This window comes from Arachis ipaensis, chromosome B1 (genome assembly GCF_059453495.1).
Source record: "Arachis ipaensis isolate K30076 ecotype BB chromosome B1, ASM5945349v1, whole genome shotgun sequence".
NCBI classification, from domain to species: Eukaryota; Viridiplantae; Streptophyta; class Magnoliopsida; order Fabales; family Fabaceae; genus Arachis; species Arachis ipaensis.
This window is the reverse complement of record NC_142436.1, coordinates 52,876,974-52,899,433: the sequence shown is the minus strand read 5'-3', so window position 1 is coordinate 52,899,433 and position 22,460 is coordinate 52,876,974. Positions and strand designations below refer to the sequence as shown.

The following is a 22,460-nucleotide window of genomic DNA, read 5'->3' as shown; positions in this document are numbered from 1 at the left end:
GATGATTAGCCATGCAGTGACAGCGCATTGGACCATTTTCACAGAGAGGATGGGATGTAGCCATTGACAACGGTGATGCCCTACATAAAGCTTGCCATGGAAAGGAGTAGGAATGATTGGATGAAAACAGCAGGAAAATAGAGGTTCAGAGGAACGAAAGCATCTCTATACGCTTATCTGAAATTCTCACCAAAGAATTACATAAGTACCTCTATCTTTATTTTGCGTTTTATTTATCTTTTTATTATCAATTCACCATAACCATTTGAATCCGCTTGACTGAGATTTACAAGGTGACCATAGCTTGCTTCAAGCCGACAATCTCCGTGGGATCGACCCTTACTCACGTAAGGTTTATTACTTGGACGACCCAGTGCACTTGCTGGTCAGTTGTGCGAAGTTGTGACAAAGAATTAAGATTATGAATGTGCGTATAAAGTTTTCAGTGCCGTTACCAAGGAATGGAACCGTCACGATTTCTGCGCACCAAGTTTTTGGCGCCATTGCCAGAGATTGTTCGAGTTTGGACAACTGACGGTTCATCTTGTTGCTCAGATTAGGTAATTTTATTTTAATTTTAAGCTTTTTATTTCTTATTTTCGAAAAATACAAAAAAAAATTTCTTCTCTTTTCGTTTTTCCCAATTAAATTTTGAAAAAAAATAAAAAAAAGTTTAATAAAATAATAAAACCAAAAATATTTTGTGTTTCTTGTTTGAGTCTAGAGTCAAGTTTTAAGTTTGGTGTCAATTGCATCTTTTTAATTTTCTAAAAATTATTTTCGAAAATTTCATGCATTGCATTCTTCATGATCTTCAAGTTGTTCTTGGCCAATCTTCTTCTTTGATCTTCATATTTTCTTGTTTTGTGTCTTTTCTTGTTTTTCATATGCATTTTCAATTTGTTAATGTCTAAAGAATAAAAATTTTTAAGTTTGGTGTCTTGCATGTTTTCTTTTCTTGAAAATTTTTCAAAAATAAGTTCTTGGTGTTCATCTTGACATTCAAAGTGTTCTTGGTGTTCATCTTGACATTCATAGTGTTCTTGCATGCATCACATGTTTTGATCCAAAATTTTCATGCATTGAGTCTTTGGGTTGTTTTTCTCTTTCTTCATTGAAAATTCAAAAATCAAAAAAATATCTTTCTCTTATTTCACTCATAATTTTCAAAAATTTGATTTGATTTAGTCAAAAAATTTTAAAATTTAGTTATTTCTTATGAGTCAAATCAAATTTTCAATTTAAAAATCTTATCTTTTTCAAAAATCAAATCTTTTTCATTTTTCTTTCATAATTTTCGAAAATTCCAAAATGATTTTAAAATTTTTTTTCCTTATTTTGTTTCATAATTTCAAATCTTTACTAACAATTAATGTGATTGATTCAAAAAAATATTAAGTTTGTCACTTGCCTAGTAAGAAAGGTTCAATCTTTAAACTCTAGAATCATATCTTTTTAGTTTCTTGTTAGTCAAGTAATCAACTTTAATTTTCAAAATCAAATCTTTTTAAATTTTTTTTCAAATCTTTTTCAAATTAAGTTTCAATCACATCTTTTTCAAAATCAATTTCAAAATCTTTTCTAACTTCCTTTCTAACTTCTTACCTTTTTAAAATTGATTTTCAAATTTTGTTTATCAATCCTATCTTTTTATTTCAATCATATCTTTTTCAAAACTACCTAACTAATTCTCTCTCTCTAATTTTCGAAAATCCCTTCCCCCTTTTTCAAATTTCTTTTTTTTATTAACTAATTGTTTTAATTTTTAATTTAATTTGATTTTAATTTTAATTTTCAAAATTTAACTTTAAATTTTATTTTTAATTTAATTAATTTTCAAAATTTCCTCTCTCTCATCTCCTTCTAATTATTTATTTATTTACTAACACTTCTCTTCATCTCAAAATTCGAACCCTCTCTTCCTCTTGGTGTTCGAATTTCTCTTCTTCTATTCTTCTATTCTTATACTCACATACAGGAATCTCTATACTGTGACATAGAGGATTCCATATTTTCTTTTCTGTTTTCTTCTTTTTCATATGAGCAGGAACAAGGATAAGAACATTCTTGTTGAAGCTGATCCTGAACCTGAAAGGACTCTGAAGAGGAAGCTAAGGGAAGCCAAAGCACAACTCTCTGGAGAAAATCTAACAGAAATTTTCGAAAAAGAAGAAAACATGGCCGAAAATAATAACAATGCAAGGAAGATGCTTGGTGACTTTACTGCACCAAATTCCAATTTACATGGAAGAAGCATCTCAATCCCTGCCATTGGAGCAAACAATTTTGAGCTTAAACCTCAATTAGTTTCTCTGATGCAACAGAACTGCAAGTTTCATGGACTTCCATCCAAAGATCCTTTTCAATTCTTAACTGAATTCTTGCAGATCTGTGATACTGTTAAGACCAATGGAGTTGATCCCGAGGTCTACAGGCTTATGCTTTTCCCGTTTGCTGTAAGAGACAGAGCTAGAGTATGGTTGGACTCTCAACCTAAAGATAGCCTGAACTCTTGGGATAAGCTGGTCACGGCTTTCTTAACCAAGTTCTTTCCTCCTCAAAAGCTTAGTAAGCTTAGAGTGGATGTTCATACCTTCAAACAGAATGAAGGTGAATCCCTCTATGAAGCTTGGGAGAGATACAAGGAACTGACTAAAAAGTGTCTTTCTGACATGCTTTCAGAATGGACCATCCTAGATATATTCTATGATGGTCTATCTGAGCGATCAAAGATGTTACTGGACCATTCTGCAGGTGGATCCATTCACCTAAAGAAAACGCCTGCAGAAGCTCAAGAACTCATTGACATGGTTGCAAATAACCAGTTCATGTACACTTCTGAAAGGAATCCTATGAATAATGGGACGCCTATGAGGAAGGGAGTTCTTGAAATTGATACTCTAAATGCCATATTGGCTCAAAATAAAATATTGACTCAGCAAGTCAATATAATTTCTCAGAGTCTAAATGGATTGAAGGAATCATCCAACAGTACTAAAGAGGCCTTTTCTGAAGAAGAAGCTTATGATCCTGAGAACCCTTCAATAGCAGAGGTAAATTACATGGGTGAACCCTATGGAAACACCTATAATCCCTCATGGAGAAATCATCCAAATTTCTCATGGAAGGATCAACAAAAGCCTCAACAAGGCTTTAACAATGGTGGAAGAAACAGGTTTAGCAATAGCAAGCCTTTTCCATCATCCACTCAGCAAAAGACAGAGAGCTATGAGCAGGATCCATCTAGCTTAGCAAACATAGTCTCTGATCTATCTAAGGCCACTCTAAGTTTCATGAATGAAATGAGGTCCTCTATTAGAAATTTGGAGGCACAAGTGGGCCAGCTGAGTAAAAGGGTCACTGAAACTCCTCCTAATACTCTCCCAAGTAATATAAAAGAAAATCCAAAGAGAGAGTGCAAAGCCATTGATTTAATCACAATGGCCGAACCTACAAGGGAGGGAGAGGACGTGAATCCCAGTGAGGAAGACCTCCTGGGACGTCCAATGATCAACAAGGAGTTTTCCTCTGAGGAACCAAAGGAATCTGAGACTCATCTAGAGACCATAGAGATTCCATTGAACCTCTTTATGCCATTCATGAGCTCTGATGAGTATTCTTCTTCTGAAGAGAATGAAGATGTTACTAAAGAGCAAATTGCCAAGTACCTTGGTGCAATCATGAAGCTGAATGCCAAATTATTTGGTAATGAGACTTGGAAAGATGAACCTCCCTTGCTCATCAATGAACTAAGTGATCTGGATCAACTGAGATTGCCTCAGAAGAAACAGGATCCTGGAAAGTTTTTAATACCTTGTACCATAGGCACCATGACCTTTGAGAAGGCTTTGTGTGACCTTGGATCAGGGATAAACCTCATGCCACTCTCTGTAATGGAGAAACTGGGAATCTTTGAGGTGCAAGCTGCCAGAATCTCATTAGAGATGGTAGACAACTCCAGAAAATGGGCTTATGGACAAGTAGAGGAAGTGCTAGTAAAGGTTGAAGGCCTTTACATCCCTACTGATTTCATAATCCTAGATACTGGGAAGGATGAGGATGAATCCATCATCCTTGGAAGACCTTTCCTAGCCACAGCAAGGGCTGTGATTGATGTGGACAGAAGAGAGTTAGTTCTTCAACTGAATGAGGACAACCTTGTATTTCAAACTCAAGGATCTCCTTCTGTAACCATGGAGAGGAAGCATGAAAAGCTTCTCTCACTGCAGAGTCAACCAAGGCCCCCACAGTCAAACTCTAAGTTTGGTGTTGTAAGGCCACAACCAAACTCTAAGTTTGGTGTTGGGAGGTTCCAACCTTGCTCTGAACATCTGTGAGGCTCCATGAGAGCTCACTGTCAAGCTATTGATATTAAAGAAGCGCTTGTTGGGAGGCAACCCAATGTTATCTAATTATATTTATTTATTTTCCATTGTTATTTTATGTTTTCTTTAGGTTGATGATCATGTGAAATCACAAAAACTACTGAAAAATCAAAAATAGAGTGAAAAATAGAATGAAAAATAGCACACCCTGGAGGAGAACAGTCTGGCATTTAAACGCCAGAAACAAGCATCTGTCTGGCGTTTAACGCCAGAAACAGGCACCAAGCTGGCGTTTAATGCCAAAAACAAGCATCTACCTGGCGTTAAACGCCAAAACAGAGCATGGAAGTGGCGTTTAACGCCAGAAACAGGCAGCAGTCTGGCGTTAAACGCCAGGATTGCATGTATAGGGCGTTTTACACGTCTAAAGGGTACAGGGATAAAAAATCCTTGACACTTCAGGATCTATGGACCCCACAGGATCCCCACCTAACCCTATTCTCTCCTCTTCACACCTTTTCATAACTCTCTTCCCCAAATGCCCTTCACCAATCACTTCAATCACTCTTTCCCATCACCCCCTCACCACTCACATCCATCTTTTCTTCCCCATAAACCCCACCTACCTTCAAATTCAAAATATTTTCCCTCCTAAACCCAACCCTAAATGGCTGAACCCTAAACCCCTCCCCACTTCTATATAAACCCCTAATTCCTTTTTCTATTTCACACAACACAACCCTCTCTTCTTCCACTTGGCCGAAACCTACTCTCTCTCCCTCTCCTCCATTTCTCTTCTTCTTCTACTTCTTTCTTTCTTCTTTTGCTCGGGGACGAGCAAACATTTTAAGTTTGGTGTGGTAAAAGCATTGCTTTTTGTTTTTCCATAACCATTTATGGCACCTAAGGCCAGAGAAACCTCTAGAAAGAGAAAAGGGAAGGCAATTGCTTCCACCTCTGAGTCATGGGAGATGGAGAGATTCATCTCAAAGGTCCATCAAGACCACTTCTATGAAGTTGTGGCCAAGAAGAAAGTGATCCCTGAGGTTCCTTTCAAGCTCAAAAGGAATGAGTATCCGGAGATCCGATTTGAGATTCAAAGAAGAGGTTGGGAAGTTCTCACCAACCCCATTCAACAAGTCGGGATCCTAATGGTTCAAGAGTTCTATGCAAACGCATGGATCACAAGGAACCATGATCAAAGTGTGAACCCAAATCCAAAGCATTGGCTTACTATGGTTCGGGGAAAATACTTAGATTTCAGTCCAAAAAATGTAAGGCTGGCATTCAACTTGCCAATGATGGAAGAAAACGCACGCCCCTACACAAGAAGGGTCAACTTTGATCAAAGGTTAGACCAAGTCCTCATAGACATATGTGAGGAAGGAGCTCAATGGAAAATTGACTCAAGAGGCAAGCCGGTTCAACTAAGAAGGCATGACCTCAAACCAGTGGCTAGGGGATGGCTAGAGTTCATTCAATGCTCAATTATTCCTACTAGTAACCAGTCTGAAGTTACTATAGACTGGGCCATCATGATCCATAGTATCATGATTGGAGAGGAGGTAGAAGTTCATGAGATTATACCTCAAGATCTTTACAAGGTGGCTGACAAGTCCTCCACTTTGGCAAGGTTAGCCTTTCCTCACCTCATATGCCACCTCTGCAATTCAGCTGGAATTGACATAGAGGGAGATATCCTCATTGAAGAGGATAAGCCCATCACTAAGAAAAGGATGGAGCAAACAAGAGATCATGGACCTCAACATGAGCATGAGGAGATTCCTCACCATAAAATCCCTGAGATGCCTCAAGGGATGCACTTTCCTCCACAAAACTATTGGGAACAAATTAACACTTCCTTAGGAGAATTAAGTTCCAACATGGGACAACTAAGGGTGGAGCACCAAGAGCACTCCATCATCCTCCATGAAATTAGAGAAGATCAAAGAGCTATGAGGGAGGAGCAAGAAAGACAAGGAAGAGACATAGAGGAGCTCAAGAGCACCATTGGTTCTTCAAGAAGAGGAAGACGCCACCTTCACTAAGGTGGACTCATTCCTTAATCTCCTTGTTTATTTATTTTCCTGTTTTTCGATTTTTGAGCTTTATGTTTATTTATATTTGTGTCTTATTACATGATCATTAGTGTCTAAGTGTCTATGCCTTAAAGTTATGAATATGAATCCATCACCTCTCTTGAATGAAAAATGTTTTAATTACAAAAGAACAAGAAGTACATGGTTTCGAATTCATCCTTGAAACTAGTTTAATTATTTTGATGTGGTGGCAACACTTTTTGTTTTCTGAATGAATGCTTGAACAGTGCATATGTCTTTTGAAGTTGTTGTTTATGAATGTTAAATATGTTGGCTCTTGAAAGAATGATGAAAACGAGACATGTTATTTGATAATCTGAAAAATCATAAAAATGATTCTTGAAGCAAGAAAAAGTAGTGAATACAAAAGCTTGCAGAAAAAATGGCGAAAAAAGAGAAAAAGAAAAAGAAAAAGCAAGCAGAAAAAGCCAAAAGCTCTTTAAACCAAAAGACAAGAGCAAAAAGCCAATAGCCCTTAAAACCAAAAGGCAAGGGTAATAAAAAGGATCCAAGACTTTGAGCATCAGTGGATAGGAGGGCCTAAAGGAATAAAATCCCGGCCTAAGCGGCTAAACCAAGCTGTCCCTAACCATGTGCTTGTGGCGTGAAGGTGTCAAGTGAAAACTTGAGACTAAGCGGTTAAAGTCAAGGTCCAAAGCAAAAAGAAGAGTGTGCTTAAGAATCCTGGACACCTCTAATTGGGAACTTTAGCAAAGCTGAGTCACAATCTGAAAAGGTTCACCCAGTTATGTGTCTGTAGCATTTATGTATCCGGTGGTAATACTAGAAAACAAAGTGCTTAGGGCCACGGCCAAGACTCATAAAGTAGCTGTGTTCAAGAATCAACATACTGAACTAGGAGAATCAATAACACTATCTGAATTCTAAGTTCCTATAGATGCCAATCATTCTGAACCTCAATGGATAAAGTGAGATGCCAAAACTATTCAAGTGGCAAAAAGCTACAAGTCCCGCTCATCTGATTGGAGCTAAGTTTCATTGATATTTTGGAATTTATAGTATATTCTCTTCTTTTTATCCTATTTTATTTTTAGTTGCTTGGGGACAAGCAACAATTTAAGTTTGGTGTTGTGATGAGCGGATAATTTATACGCTTTTTGGCATTGTTTTTACATAGTTTTCAGTATGATTTAGTTAGTTTTTAGTATATTTTTATTATTTTTTAAATAAAAATCACATTTCTGGACTTTACTCTGAGTTTGTGTGTTTTTCTGTGATTTCAGGTATTTTCTGGCTGAAATTGAGGGACCTGAGCAAAAATCAGATTTAGAGGTTGAAGAAGGACTGCAGATGCTGTTGGATTCTGACCTCCCTGCACTCAAAGTGGATTTTCTGGAGCTACAGAACTCCAAATGGCACGCTCTCAATTGCGTTGGAAATTAGACATCCAGGGCTTTCCAGCAATATATAATAGTTCATACTTTGATTAAGGATAGATGACGTAAACTGGCGTTGAACGCCAGTTTCATGCTGCATTCTGGAGTCAAACGCCAGAAACAAGTTGCAAAGTGGAGTTAAACGCCAGAAACAGGTTACAAACTGGTGTTCAACTCCAAGAAAGACCTCTACACGTGTAAAGCTCAATGCTCAGCCCAAGCACACACCAAGTAGGTCGCGGAAGTGGATTTTTGCATCATTTACTCATTTCTGTAAACCCTAGTAACTAGTTTAGTATAAATAGGACTTTTTACTATCTTTATAAGGGATCTTTGATTATTTTTATGCTATCTTAGACTTTCATGGGGGCTGGCCATTCGGCCATGTCTGGACCATTATCACTTATGTATTTTCAAATGGTAGAGTTTCTACACACCATAGATTAAGGTGTGGAGCTCTGCTGTTCCTCATGAATTAATACAAAGTACTACTATTTTTTTATTCAATTCAAGCTTATTCCTATTCTAAGATATCTATTCGCACCCAAGAACATGATGAATGTGATGATTATGTGACGCTCATCATCATTCTCACTTATGAACGCGTGCCTGACAAACACTTCTGTTCTACATGCAAACAAGCTAGAATGAATATCTCTTAGATATCTAATACAGAGGACCAAGTCCGAGATATTAGAATCTTCGTGGTATAAGTTAGAACCCATGGATGGCCATTCTTGAGATCTAGAAAGTCTAAACTTTGTCTGTGGTATTTCGAGTAGGATCTGGGAAGGGATGGCTGTGACGAGCTTCAAACTCGCGAGTGCTGGGCGTAGTGATAGACGCAAAAGGATAGTAAATCCTATTCCAGTTTGATCGAGAATCGACAGATGATTAGCCATGCAGTGACAGCGCATTGGACCATTTTCACAGAGAGGATGGGATGTAGCCATTGACAACGGTGATGCCCTACATAAAGCTTGCCATGGAAAGGAGTAGGAATGATTGGATGAAGACAGCAGGAAAGCAGAGGTTCAGAGGAACGAAAGCATCTCTATACGCTTATCTGAAATTCTCACCAAAGAATTACATAAGTACCTCTATCTTTATTTTGCGTTTTATTTATCTTTTTATTATCAATTCACCATAACCATTTGAATCTGCCTGACTGAGATTTACAAGGTGACCATAGCTTGCTTCAAGCCGACAATCTCCGTGGGATCGACCCTTACTCACGTAAGGTTTATTACTTGGACGACCCAGTGCACTTGCTGGTCAGTTGTGCGAAGTTGTGACAAAGAATTAAGATTATGAACGTGCGTATAAAGTTTTCAGCGCCGTTACTAAGGAATGGAACCGTCACGATTTCTGCGCACCAGTAGCACAGACCTAACCCAGTCTTGTGCGGCTTGTCTGGATGCTAGCTCTCACTCCGCTTGAAATCTTGGCCCATTGGCACAAAATTATTGCCTTGATCCCTTTTATAGAACTCCCAGCGGTCATTCCTTACCACAACACTCTTCCTTGTACAGTTCTCCACCACTCTACTCTTGTTGAGTAACTTGGCAAAGTTTCTAATCTCCATTGGCACTACGGTACTCATGATATCATCTCAGAGACCACCCTCATACTGGATGCACTTCCACTCCTCGTAGCTTTCTGGTGCTCCCTGACAAACTTTGGAGAATCGGCACTACTCCTCAAGTTTGTTTGTATATTCGGATACCATCATAAAACCTTGCTTCAGCTGGATGAGTCCCAATTCTTTTGCCGCCCTCATTGAATTCGGGTAGTACTTCTTGTAAACCTCGGTCTTGAAAGCTTCCCAAGTAATGACAGCATCGCCCTACTGCAACAAACGGCGTGCTCCTTGCCACCAAAGTTGAGCCTTTCCTTCCAACTGATAAGTGACAAACTCCACATACTGATTTTTTGGCACATGTTGAGCTTATAGTACTCTCTCCATGGCCTGAAAGTAGTTGTCAGCCTTGGTGGGTTAGTCGTGCCCTTGAAGATTGGAGGATTCACTTTCAAGAGCGTAACCAAAGTCATCGGCCTTTCGTCTCCGTGGTTATCTCCACCACTATGTCCATTACCACCTCCATTAACGTTCTCAACTTGTCCCATCCTATCCACTACTCGGTTGGTAGCAGCAGCAGTAGCCATGTTCATCATTTCACCCACCAAATTGGTTGAATAATCTCCTGGTACATTTCCCTTATTACCTTTCTTTCCTCGTCCTCGACTTTGTCTATGAGACGTCATTTGGGTGATCAGTCTCAATATCTCAAGTCTAGTACCTCGAATCCCCAAAAGTACGCTCATGAATATTATGCTATATTTATCAAGCAGACAATCTAAATAGCATATAAACATAACTCAGAATCCCAAAAGCATAACCAGTCCATCCCTCAGGTTCTACAAGGACAAAATGATCTGATACCATATGTAACACCCTACCACACAAGGCTTTACGCTATAGTCGTAAATCAAAGGTGGTAAGGTATTACGACACTTAGAAAGAGAGATACATACATAATACTTGAAGAATAATAATAATATAACTAGGAGCCTGTGAAGAAAAGTAAACATCGTTAGTCGTTAATCAAACACGAAATGCGTTAATGCAAGTAAACGTCATATACAGAAGCAAAATATATACATAAATTCAAAATAGGATACATAGTAGTCACTAGTCCCGACCCACGAAGAAAGGCCTGCTAGAATATTGCAGCACTTGAGAATTTATAGAATAGAATATCTGTCTCTCCAAAGAAAAGCCTCTAAGAGGAATATACAACAAAGTGTCAAAAGTGCAGAGAATTCTAAAGCCAAAATAAGATAAATTTCAAAAGTGATATTTTTCGCTTCGCCACCTGAAACTCTAATACTCTCAGCAAGGTGCGTTGCGTCCTGCATCTAAAAATAACAAATCTACGATGGGTGATTACCCAAAGGTTCCCAGTTAGGTAACAGTTCCAATAAAGACTATATAAGGAAATATGAACCTTCTAGGTAATCTTGATCTCCTACTTCTCAGGAATCCAAGCCTAGGTTCTTAACTAATCCATACCGGGTTAAATTTGCTAAAGTCTCAGTTCTATCAACTACCTCCATCCTCATTTGTTTCCCAATACATCATCTTCTTTAACCTCAGTCTTAATATTTCTCAATTCAATATCCAGTTAAGTAATATCATGTAAAACAAACACAATTAGAGAGCATGTACAATAAGTATTATAATTAGCAATTAAACATAATATACAGTTAGGAAAACTAAAACAAATATGCACACTCAAATAATAGCAAACAAATGCACATGATGCATACCTGTCCTACTGGCTGTGAGTTTACTTGTCGGTTAAAAAATGCCAGAACCCGACACATCCGGTACTTAACCCAGACATTGTCTCTCTATTGCGCATCCTTGGGAGGAATATAAATAAAAGAGAGTGCTTTTCAACCTTCTCCTAGAGGAATTACGAAGGAGTGTGTCTTTCTACATTCAAAGGAGCGTATCTTTCCACCTTGCAACTAGAGAGAAATGTGGGAGAACAATACGAAAAAAAGTGTCTTTCCATATACGAAGGAGAGTGCCTTTCCACCTTTCTCACATTCACACCACAACAAGAGAGGAAATCCTTCATCCTCAACTTGTCTATTTGGGAGAGGACAAAGCCACTGTCCTCACCGTGGACAGGACGAACCACCATCCCCACATCATCAATGATGCAAGTAGGACAAAACCCATGACCTTACCACACAAGCGGGACAAAATCCATGATCTTGCCAATCGATAATCAATATCAATCAAACTCTCTATCATCTTCATCAAATTTATCCAAATCATAATCTTAACCAATTATAACCCCATTCGTCTATCAATAAATTAATGTCATTATCTCGTGAGTGAGACTAAACCACCGTCCTCACCGTGGCGGGATAAACCATCATCCCCACATCACACCGCAACCACAGACAAGCGGGATAAGACCACCATCCTTACCCGGTGCAGGTGCTTCAATCACAATCGCGAATCTAATGGCAATCAAATATATCCATTATAATTTTAGAAATCATATTCAAATTCATAATCATTTAGGTTCACATTTATCACAAGAATGAATATTCTCAGGCCGTGAGTGGAATAAAACCACCGTCCTCACGTAGGCGAGACGAACCACCGTCCCCACAACATTTTCATCCGGTTACCCAAGTGTTTATCCTGGAATTTATCAATTCAATTCATTAGATTTACCCATTCTCTTTTCAAAGCTTAAAAATTGGTCATCGGATGTGATATGGAGGTTACGGGGGTTACAAGCTTGTCGAGAAGGTTAAACAGTAAAAAGAATAGCATTTTGTAGAAAATAGGTCGTGTGCACACGCACACCTCTGTGCGCGCACACCGATCAGCAAGCTTCCCAGAGTGGTGCGTACATACCACCCTATGCGTACGTACAAGTCCATTATTTTGTCTTGTGCGCAGGCACAATCCTGTGCGCACGCAAACATCAGAAAGTTTTCTGGTGTGCTGCAAAATCTGTAATTTTCAGTTATCGACACCGATTTTTAAACTTCTATAACTTTTGCTACAAAATTTGTTTTTTCTCTGTTCTTCGACGGTTTTAAAGTACTTATCACCAGCTTTAATTCAAGACAAGTTTCACTCAATTCCAAACTCCAACTGCCAAATTATGACCTGTCGAAGTTGGCTAAAAATCACTTTTTACCAAAATTTTTTGCATAATTCATTTTTGTCATTTTCTCAAATCCACCACTTTTAACACCAACATAAACCAAACTTCAGCCATCATTTACACTACCCCATCAAGTGACCCAAACACTCAATTCGTTACCAAACCTGAATCTCCCTTTTCAAGAGCATTTCATCTCTCATTAACAATTAAAACCGTGGCTAAATCCATTATTTCTTGTAGTGACACTTTTCTTACCTATAATCAAAACTGTTTGATAATTTTAATTGGCGAAATAACCTTATTCTTCTTAGGGTGGTATACTACTATATGATTTTTGAAGCTGGCATTTCACCGAGCAAAGTCTTCTATCCCTACTAGTTAACCTAAAGAATTACGATAAGCTCTAGCGAGAAGAAGAATGCAGCAGAGAGATCACAGAATTCATGGAAGTGGACAAAACGAACAAATTTACTGTAGCTGGTGCTTTGGTCTTTAAGCTTTTCGGAACATATTGAATCTCTAAAGACCACCCAAAAATGAATAAAAAATTATACCATTTTTAATTGAAACCAGCTGTAAATTTGAATTGAATGTACATGATTATGCTTTGGGAGTTGATATTAATATAGTGCTAGTAGTCTGTACTTGGTTATGAAGTAATGGAGTGGCTGAAATAATGGCATCTTTCGTGGCCAACATGGTTTTGGTTGATCCTTTTCCAAGCCAAGTAAGTTATGTGTCTTAGATATGCAAATCTTGATCATAATTAATATTCATAGCCAACATGGTTTAATTACTATGTTTGGTTTAATAATTTGTTTTGCTAGTGTTGTAGAGTAGTGGAATCGAATTATTTATTCCCCACTCTATGGTCCATTTATGCCTGTTTGTATTGAAAAGAAAAAGTATACAAAATAAGCTTAATTTTAAACTAAGAAATTTAATATTTCTAGGTGTTTTAGTAAATAGAATACTTAGTTACTAATCGAATAATAAAACTTCTAATGCCTTCTGTGAAGTATTACATACTTTATCAATTTTAAAATAAACGAGAATATTTTATTTGAAAAAAAAAACTAGACGAGGAACGAATACCATGAATAGAAGGCACCTCCTACAATCAAGTTGAGTTGGTTTATTGGTTAGTCTACTAGTCCGCTTAACCAAGTGTCGAGGGTTCGAATTCCGTTTTATGTATGTAGTAACCCATTGGCCAATGAAAAACTCTTAAATGGAGCTCAGTATCACAACAAATTAGTCCTTGATGTGACAAGTTGGGAATACCGTGAAAAACAAAAAAAAAAAAACAAAAGAAGGCACCTCCCACGCTCTATTAATTTATAATTCTTAACAAAATGCTATTTATTATTTGTACTGCAGTTGATATGGCAAGACAGATTGTAAAGTACGGAGTTGAGAGTGATAATACTAATTTAATCTGACAAGAGTCAACATCCAACGATGTCAAGCCAAGCCAATCCATGAATATTTGTTTCTTCAAGAAAAGAGTAATTATATTGCATCAAGTTATAGTAGTATGTTACGACTTACGACTTACAAGTATGTTACATGTTTATTAATAATTTAATATAATACATGTCCATTTCTTGGCCCATATGCATGCCATAACTACTTACAAAAAACAGTCGTATATGTTATTTATGCTTGTTATAAAATTTAAAAGTTTAAATTATTATTATTATTATTATTATTATTATCATTATTATTATTATTATTATTATATCACATTTAAAATTGAAAAAAATACTGAATGATTAAATTTTTTTGTGATTAAATCCAACCAAGTTAGACAATAACAAATTGGCCTAAAAATCAATTCATGTGCCACTCCTTTTTAAAGTTTTCTTAACGTTCATAACATAAAGTTCATAAATGAGTAAATTGTCAAATTCATTTCTGGTTACTTGTTTTTTAAATTAGACTCTAAAATAATTTTTTAATTAAATTTATAGTTAGTCACGTTAGTTCTTTTATCATTTCTGTTATCGATCTGGTATATTAAGTGATACCATACTGACCACAAAGTGCATACCTAACAATCCTAATTGACTACTAATTCGATAAATTGATAAGTTTTTTAAATTAGATTAAATCAATCTCAAATATAAAGGAGACATTGAGGTATTAAAATTTCTCAATTTAAGATTGATTTGATCAAATTTCAAATCCTATCATGTTAGCAACTAATTAGGACCGTTAAGTGTGCAATGTGATGCCACTTAACGTGGTATATCAGCAAATTCTGACGCCATCAACAACAGAAGTGACGGAAAGATTAATATGACCAACTTAAAATATTTAAAAGACAAATATGATTAAAAAAAATATTTTTGAGACCAATTTAAAAAACAAGTGATCTTTTTCTCGTCCATAAACCCTTCTCTTCTTGAGACAACTTTTCAATCCGTTACATACGTCTTCATAGTTTTGAGTCTTCCTAGGTTCTTTTATACCTTTCTCTTTCGATTCTTCATCTTCAAGAGTTTAAAGTGATGAGGTGAGGATATCGTCTCAAATTCTGTCTTTTAAGATTCTAATGCAGCTACAATAATATCTGAAATTCTGGAATTGTCTTTTATTTTTAATCTTTTTCATATTTGTCTTAAGATCATTTTCAAGCTCTTTAAACTTTATATGGATAGTTTTTTCAATTCAAAGTCTTTTTACTATATACTCTGTATGCTTTAGATAACTGTGAATGTTTTAAAAATATACCATAATCGAATTTGAGATTAAACTTTGCGAGTTTATCCCTTATTGTGTTAAGTATAAAGCCATGTGAGTCAAATATATAAAAGTAAAAAATTTTGGGCTTATTCATTTTCAGAACTCATAAAGTGTAAGGTTGAGGACTTTGAGGACTGCTCTGATAAAGATTCGGTTTTGAATATGACATGATAGTCTAGTGAAGCTGGAATGATCCGTAAAATTCAAATTTGTGGGTTGGGCGAATCATATTTATTTTTGTTCACCTGGAAACAATTAATTTGAAATATTGAGAAGGAACTTGCTACTTGGATGGTGAAATTGCTACGTAAATCAGATAGAAAGGTTCTAAATAAAATTTTTGGTGCTGGTCTTGCAAATTTTGTTTTGTTGTAAACCCTATAATATCACTTTGGACAATTCTAAAGAGCCACTTTTTTTGTTGTGAGATAAGGGGCTAAAATTCCCAAAGGAAATTAGGATTCAATACAAACTTCAGCAATATACCGGGGGTATCGAAGCCCCTCTCTATCGTCAGCTATGATCTGCTTTAAAACCAAAGGAGGTAAATCTATAAAATCCATGAAAGCCCCTCTACCAGTACGATTTTTGCTAATTATGACGTGGGCTTTATAGATGCAAATATGAAGAAACCGCCCAACGTACTCTTTACAATCATCGGCCCAGCCCACTGTTTACCCATATATCTGTTACTAGGAAATCTGAGAAAATACACCTTCTAGATATCAAATACTCTCAGTAATAAATGGAATTCTTGCAAGTACAATTGCAGTGACATGATCAAATTACAACTACTTTACCAGTCATTGATCAAACTAAAAATCGCAACAAAAATGGGGTATTAGCCTTGGTAGAAGAACCCGCAACAAACTCTGGGTAATTCACTACAAGGCCTTGTTTCTTTTGTGTCCTCTCTAACCAAAAACCAAAAAATGTTAAGAATAATTTTGATATTCTAAGTGTCAGTTTCAGGGTGGTATGGGCGAATAAATGCGGAGTTCATCTGCCAAACTTTGATTGATGCTGTGACAGTGGCATCAGTTGCATTGTTGAAGACGAATAATTTGGCAGCTCCATAGATTGCTCTTGTTGGATACACCCGAGATGTCACACAAGTCCTTCCACCTTGAGCAAAGCTTTCAACTATAGAATGGTCCACCAGTACTCTTAAAGACAACTTTTCACCTCCAAAAACTGGCACAACGCTACCTAACACCTTCTTGTTAACATTCGTTGCTACAGAAGACCTACAAAAAACCAGCGTAACAAAATTTCAATATAAATTAACCACATATTTATACATTAATAAATGATAGTTGATTTAAACAAGTAGTTTCTTGCAATACCTTGACTGGTCAGAGCAGAAAGTAGTGCGAAGACTTCCATTGAGGCCTTTGGTGACATAGAAGTACAAAGGAGTAAATTCAGAAAGTCCAGCATCTGCTAACACAAGAAGACCAAAAGGTCCCAAGGCACCACGGCGAGAAGCTCCGCCGCTGCTTTCGCAAATGTAGTCTGTATCGCTCTCCGGTAATGTTGTCTCCAGTGCTTCCTTGTCTACTTCAAATTCCGCAACAATATCCAACTGTTACATTATTCAACTCTTATTTAGGCAAGCTACGGAGGCAGGAATCTCATAGTAATATAAGAGGCAAAAATTAACAAACTCAAATAAATCTTTTACAATAATTACTTAACATGTAGATAAAAAAATATATATTTAGAAATATACGTTGTAATATAAAAAATATATTAAAAAATTAAATAAAATAATAAAATAATACTTTTGTAATTCATTTGATACTTGAAAATTATTTTTAGACTAATTTGTTATAAAATTAATATTATTAAGAACAATTTGTCTTTCACCAAATGTATCAGTATTGTTTTATGTATTTTATTAAGTAAATTATAATACTAAATATAATCACTTCTAATAAGTTATTATTTTGATATTACGAGAAAATTAAATGATTTATTTTTAGAAAAAAATGAATAACAACAAGAGTACGATTGTTTTTTTTTTTTTAAAGAAATATCGTTACATATGAATGAAAAAACCTCTTAGGTTGTGTTTGGAATACAAGAGTTAGAATTCTTAATTTGATTTTAAAATTAAGTTCTTTGTTTTGAAATGAATAAGAAATACGAATTGAATTAATTTGTAAATTCGGGGAATTTACATTATAAGTAAACTCAAATCTCTCCATTTTCTTTTATAGAAACAGGTGAAATTGAAATGATCTAGTATGTTAAAAATATAAAAATTAATTTTATCATCTAGTTATTTATATAAAAGAGAAGAGTTTGGAGAAGGAAAGACGTGGTAAAGATCCACAATAATCTAATGGTGGTCATGATTGGTGGTGATGAAATATATATATATATATATATATATATATATATATATATATATATATATTAAATAAATGAAAAGCATATAAAGTCAAATAATAATTTTATCAATTTTGAAATTAATTAATTTTTATTTTACATAATTATTTTCATTTATAATAATGTGATTGATTTAATATGTTTTTAAACTTTTAATGAAATAATAATTTAATCATTTGTTAAGTAATATAAAATATTTTAAATATTTTACGTTTTATATATTTCTTTTATGTATTTAAAAGCAAAAGATTGTGTCACCAAAAAAAAAAGCAAAAGATTATACTTAATTGTCATTTTAATAAATAAAAAAAGATTATATCTTCTATATATTTATATATTTTATATTTATTTATTTAGAAGCAAAAGGCTACACTTAATTGTTATTTTAAATCAAAGATACTTATTTATTTATCTGTTAATATATTCTATATTTATTAAAGTTTGTCAATAATTTTTTTACGACATACTTTTATTTTTATTTGATAAAATTTAATAATTTATAAAAAGTGATGTCTATAATGTGCACAAAATTATTTAAGCTTATTTTTAGACGCACTCAAAATATTAGCACTGATTATTAATTGTAAAAGAATTAATCTCTAATCTTTTCCCTGTTGATATATTTGTGCATCACATTATATATATAAGGGTTACCAAAATTTTTGGGGTGCAAAGCATATTGGCCAAATTTTTAAAGGCAATTCGATTGTTTATCGTACACGTTATATACTTTTCTTTTAATTCCTTCTTAGTCAATATGACAACAGGGACGCTAACCTGTGTGGCTGTTTCAACTTGTAGTGGAACAACTGAACCAGGCTTGGCCTTCAAATCCTTAAACTCACTGCTTCTCAATCTTAAACTATTCACCTCCTCAACAGGCCACTGAATCAAATTGCTCCCTGTCTTCCTATCAAGTCTCACTGTCCTTGGAATGCCCTGCACAATTAAAATATACTAATATAGCGGTATATTTTTTACTATAATATAGAAGAATAGAAACCAAACAATGCTTAGTTTGGTAAAGCCTTTTAAAAAACAAACATATCATTTTTTGTTTAATGAATAAAAAAATTATATACTTATGCTTGTTTTATATTTATATTTCTATGATTTTTTTAAATATTAAAAATTATTTCACCAAATACAATTATTATTTATACTTATTAAATATTATTTTTAATTTAATTTTATCAAACATAAGTAATACAATTATTAAAATTAATTTTTGAAAGACAACTTTAACAAACAATTCTTAAAATATAAAAGTTTTACCAAGTATAAGACGAAACTGAAGGCTACAAACGCAATACCTGAAGTGATGCCCAGCCCTTGGTTCTATCAACACACTCGCTATCATACTCTGTAATCCAACCCCACAAGATTCTCCTTTGCTTACTTGGATCAAAGAATGTCTTGGAAGCATAGAAATTACCATAGTCATACCTCAGTCCAATACCAACATCATTCTTAACATCATCAGGCAAGAAGCTTGCAAGCTTCTCATCATAAGAACCAATTGCATAGTAATCATTTCTATCATCATCCAAGCTCACCTTCACCACATGCTTAACACCATCCCCATAGGCAGAGGTATCCAATCCAACATCATTGATGCTTGACACAGGATAAAAGTCAACGCACTCCCACATACCGGTTCCCTGCACGGCCCGGAGCCACCCATTCTTGAGCTCGAAATTTTTGAAATCCTCAGTGTCATAGATAAGCGCAATGCCGGTTTTGTTGATCTTGGACCCAATGCTGATACGCCACTTGCCTTCCGACGTCAGCATGGCCGTCGTCGGATCGCGGAAGTCGCGGTAATGAATGCCCGGAGGAGGGGATAGAACCGGGTTTTTGTCGTACTTGGTCCAATTCAGAAGGAGAGGGTCGGAAGGATCAGCCGGATAAGCCAGGTTTTGTACTTGAACCGACTCGTTGGTCGAACCGGTGTAGAGCATGACGAGTTGGCCATCGGATAAGATGGTGGCTGAGCCGGTCCAGACACCATTTGCATCGTACCATTGGTCTGGAACCATTGCGATTGGAAGGTAAAGCCAGTGGATCATGTCCCTTGACACTGCGTGGCCCCAAACTATGTCACCCCAAACGGCATCGTTTGGATTATACTGGTAGAAGAAGTGATACCATTCCTTGTAGTATACAGGACCTGAGATATTATAATGATGTTTGAATATTAAAACTTTTTACGTATAAAATGATTTAAAGGGTAAATAAAAAAAATACAAATTTTATCAATAAGTTAATTATAAGAAATTACCTAGAAATAAAAAAATAAATACGAACAATGTGATCAATTTAAAAACTTTCTGATTCATCATTCATCCATGAAAACATTACTTGGTCTCAAATGTAAAGTGCTACTTATTTTTTGTTTATATATATTTTTAGCATTTTATATTTTTATAATTTTATGAAATAAAAAAATAATAATTTTTTTGTTTTTATTTTTTTATAAAAAACAAAAATATTAAAATAAAACTAAAAAATAAAAACATAAACAAAACACAATTTAAATGAGAAAAAAACATTGACATTAAATTAAAACTTTTAGCAGCACTCTGGTAAACGAGAGACAAAGAGAACTCATTTTTATCAATAGTCACTAAAATTAATAAATATAATTCAAATTATAAATTAAAATGTTAATTCATTTAAGAAAGAGAACAAGAATTGCATTAAGTGTTTGTTTGCGTATCATTAAATTGATAAAAAAAAGATATTTTTTAAAGAAAAATATCTTTTTTTACTTTTAACATATTTGATAAATTTCTAATAATAAAAATAAAAGTACTAGAAAAATAAAAAAAAATCTTTTTTGATAAGTTACAATTTACATCTTTTTTTTAAAAAAATTTTTCTTTTAAAAAAATATTTTTCATATAATAAATAAACAAAAATATACTTTTATATAATTATACTCAAACATAAAATATCTTTTAAACTCTTTGAAAAAAGATAACTTAAAAATATATCTTTTCTTAAAAATTCATCCAAACAAGTCCTAATTCTATTGACTAATAACATCAGTTTAACACACATATATAACATTACTAAAAATAGAAAATTTGTTAACTAAAACTCAATTGTGCCAAGTAGGGCTATTAATTATTTCAATATATTTTTCTTAAAGCGTACTTTTTTTTTTTAGTTATTATAAGTATATATTCTAAACAATAAAATGGGATAAAAATCCTCTTACCATTAGGATCTGACGAGAGCCAAGCACGTTTTCCACACCATCAGAGCAAACCAGAGAAGCCAGACAAAAATAAGGGACGGAAAATGTTAGGTTGAGATAAGAAAGTCTAGAATAAGAGTGCTTTATAATTTGAATTTGAATGATAAGAAATAATTTTCATTGTAATATACAGTAATAAAATATATTGCACCTGAACATATATTAGAATAGCCGTCTATTTGGTAATTATTTCTAGTATTTTTAGAGTGATTTCGTATTAATAAGGAATGAAAAGATCGGAGACTTAATGAATAGCTAATAAGTATCTACCTATTTCACAAAATGTGAGTATACTCAATACTTATTTCATTACAATACAATTTGCATTCAAATAATTTTTCTTTTAATTTTTAATAAATAATTTTTCTTTTAATAAAAATTCCTAAATTCAAATTTTGAAAGAACAAAAACATATTTTTTTTATATAAAGAAACGTGTACCAATCCCTCCTATTCAATATTATAGTTGATTATGTTTGATATTATCATCACTCAACATTTGAATTTAGCTTGTGTTTAAACATGAAAGATATATAATTGCACGTAGGTTTGCCTCTGTTCCATCTCCATGGAACGCAGAAGACCGAGCAAACAAATAAACAGAAAAAAAAAAGTCTTCATTTTAATTTTTCTTTTTAAATTGACTGAACATTTTTGTTTAAGAAAACAAAAATATTACGCTAACAGAAAAAATTAACCATCAAATCAAATCATTATATATTTATGTATGAATATATGAACCGCTTAATTTATTTTTAATATATATTTTATATAAATAATTAATTTAGTGATTGATATTTGGTATACATATATCAGGGCATTAAGAAAAACATATATATGCTCTATCTATTGATTAATTAATTAACAAGTAGGAAGGAGAAGAAGAAGAAAGAGGAGGCATTACCGTTCATCCAGTTCTTATCGGGCTGGAAGTGGAAGGCAGTCCTCTGCCACGAGAGCATGGTGTTGCTCCAGCCAGGGAATGGCTTTGCTCCCAAATGCCTATTGGTCTTCTCCGATACACCGGCCGACACCCCTCGCGAAAGAACCGGCCGTCCATGCGTTGTTCCTTGAACCGCACAATACAAGGGCTCCCCACTATATGCATTGTGAAATCCAATCAATGCCGCTAACGAAATCAGCACCAAGAACCCGCACACTGCCCCAATCACAACCCTTCTGCTCGGTTGCCGAGACCCTTCTTCATTCCCCCCGTTCAGCAGGGGCACGTTCACAGACCAACCCTTCTCTTCTCCCATCTTCTTTTATTATTTTTCCAAATTTTGTTTTATTTTTTTTATTTACGAGAATGGAGGAGAAAGTAGAGAACTAGAAGGAAGGGCCGCAGGTGGTTTTATATGAGAGGAGTTAAATTGAAGCCAAACGTGGGGCTCTGTTTGTTTTGTGTGTGTGTGTGTGTGTGGGAATTGGAAAGAGCTCTATTAACGGGAATGGTCTGTGGAATGCACCAAACAGAAAAGAGAGGTTTGTGTTGGATTGGCCATGTCACTATGGGAAACGAGAGAAAAATGGGTA

The 22,460-nt window shown here is 34.8% G+C and overlaps 1 non-coding gene and 1 pseudogene across 2 annotated transcripts; both read right to left on the bottom strand.

Moving 5' to 3' along the window:
* Positions 1–2,570: 2,570 nt before the first annotated feature.
* LOC148576579 (small nucleolar RNA R71) lies at positions 2,571–2,678 on the bottom strand. The gene has a single exon (XR_015904634.1). It is a non-coding gene; the product is annotated as a small nucleolar RNA R71 (small nucleolar RNA).
* A 13,401-nt stretch (positions 2,679–16,079) lies between these two features.
* Positions 16,080–22,183, bottom strand: LOC107606566 (acid beta-fructofuranosidase-like; annotated as a pseudogene). The gene is made up of 6 exons (XR_015902691.1): positions 21,829–22,183; positions 20,887–20,895; positions 18,977–19,833; positions 18,441–18,602; positions 16,616–16,854; positions 16,080–16,516 (listed from the first exon to the last, which is right to left on the bottom strand). The product of XR_015902691.1 is annotated as an acid beta-fructofuranosidase-like (transcript).
* Between the last annotated feature and the right edge of the window lie 277 nt (positions 22,184–22,460).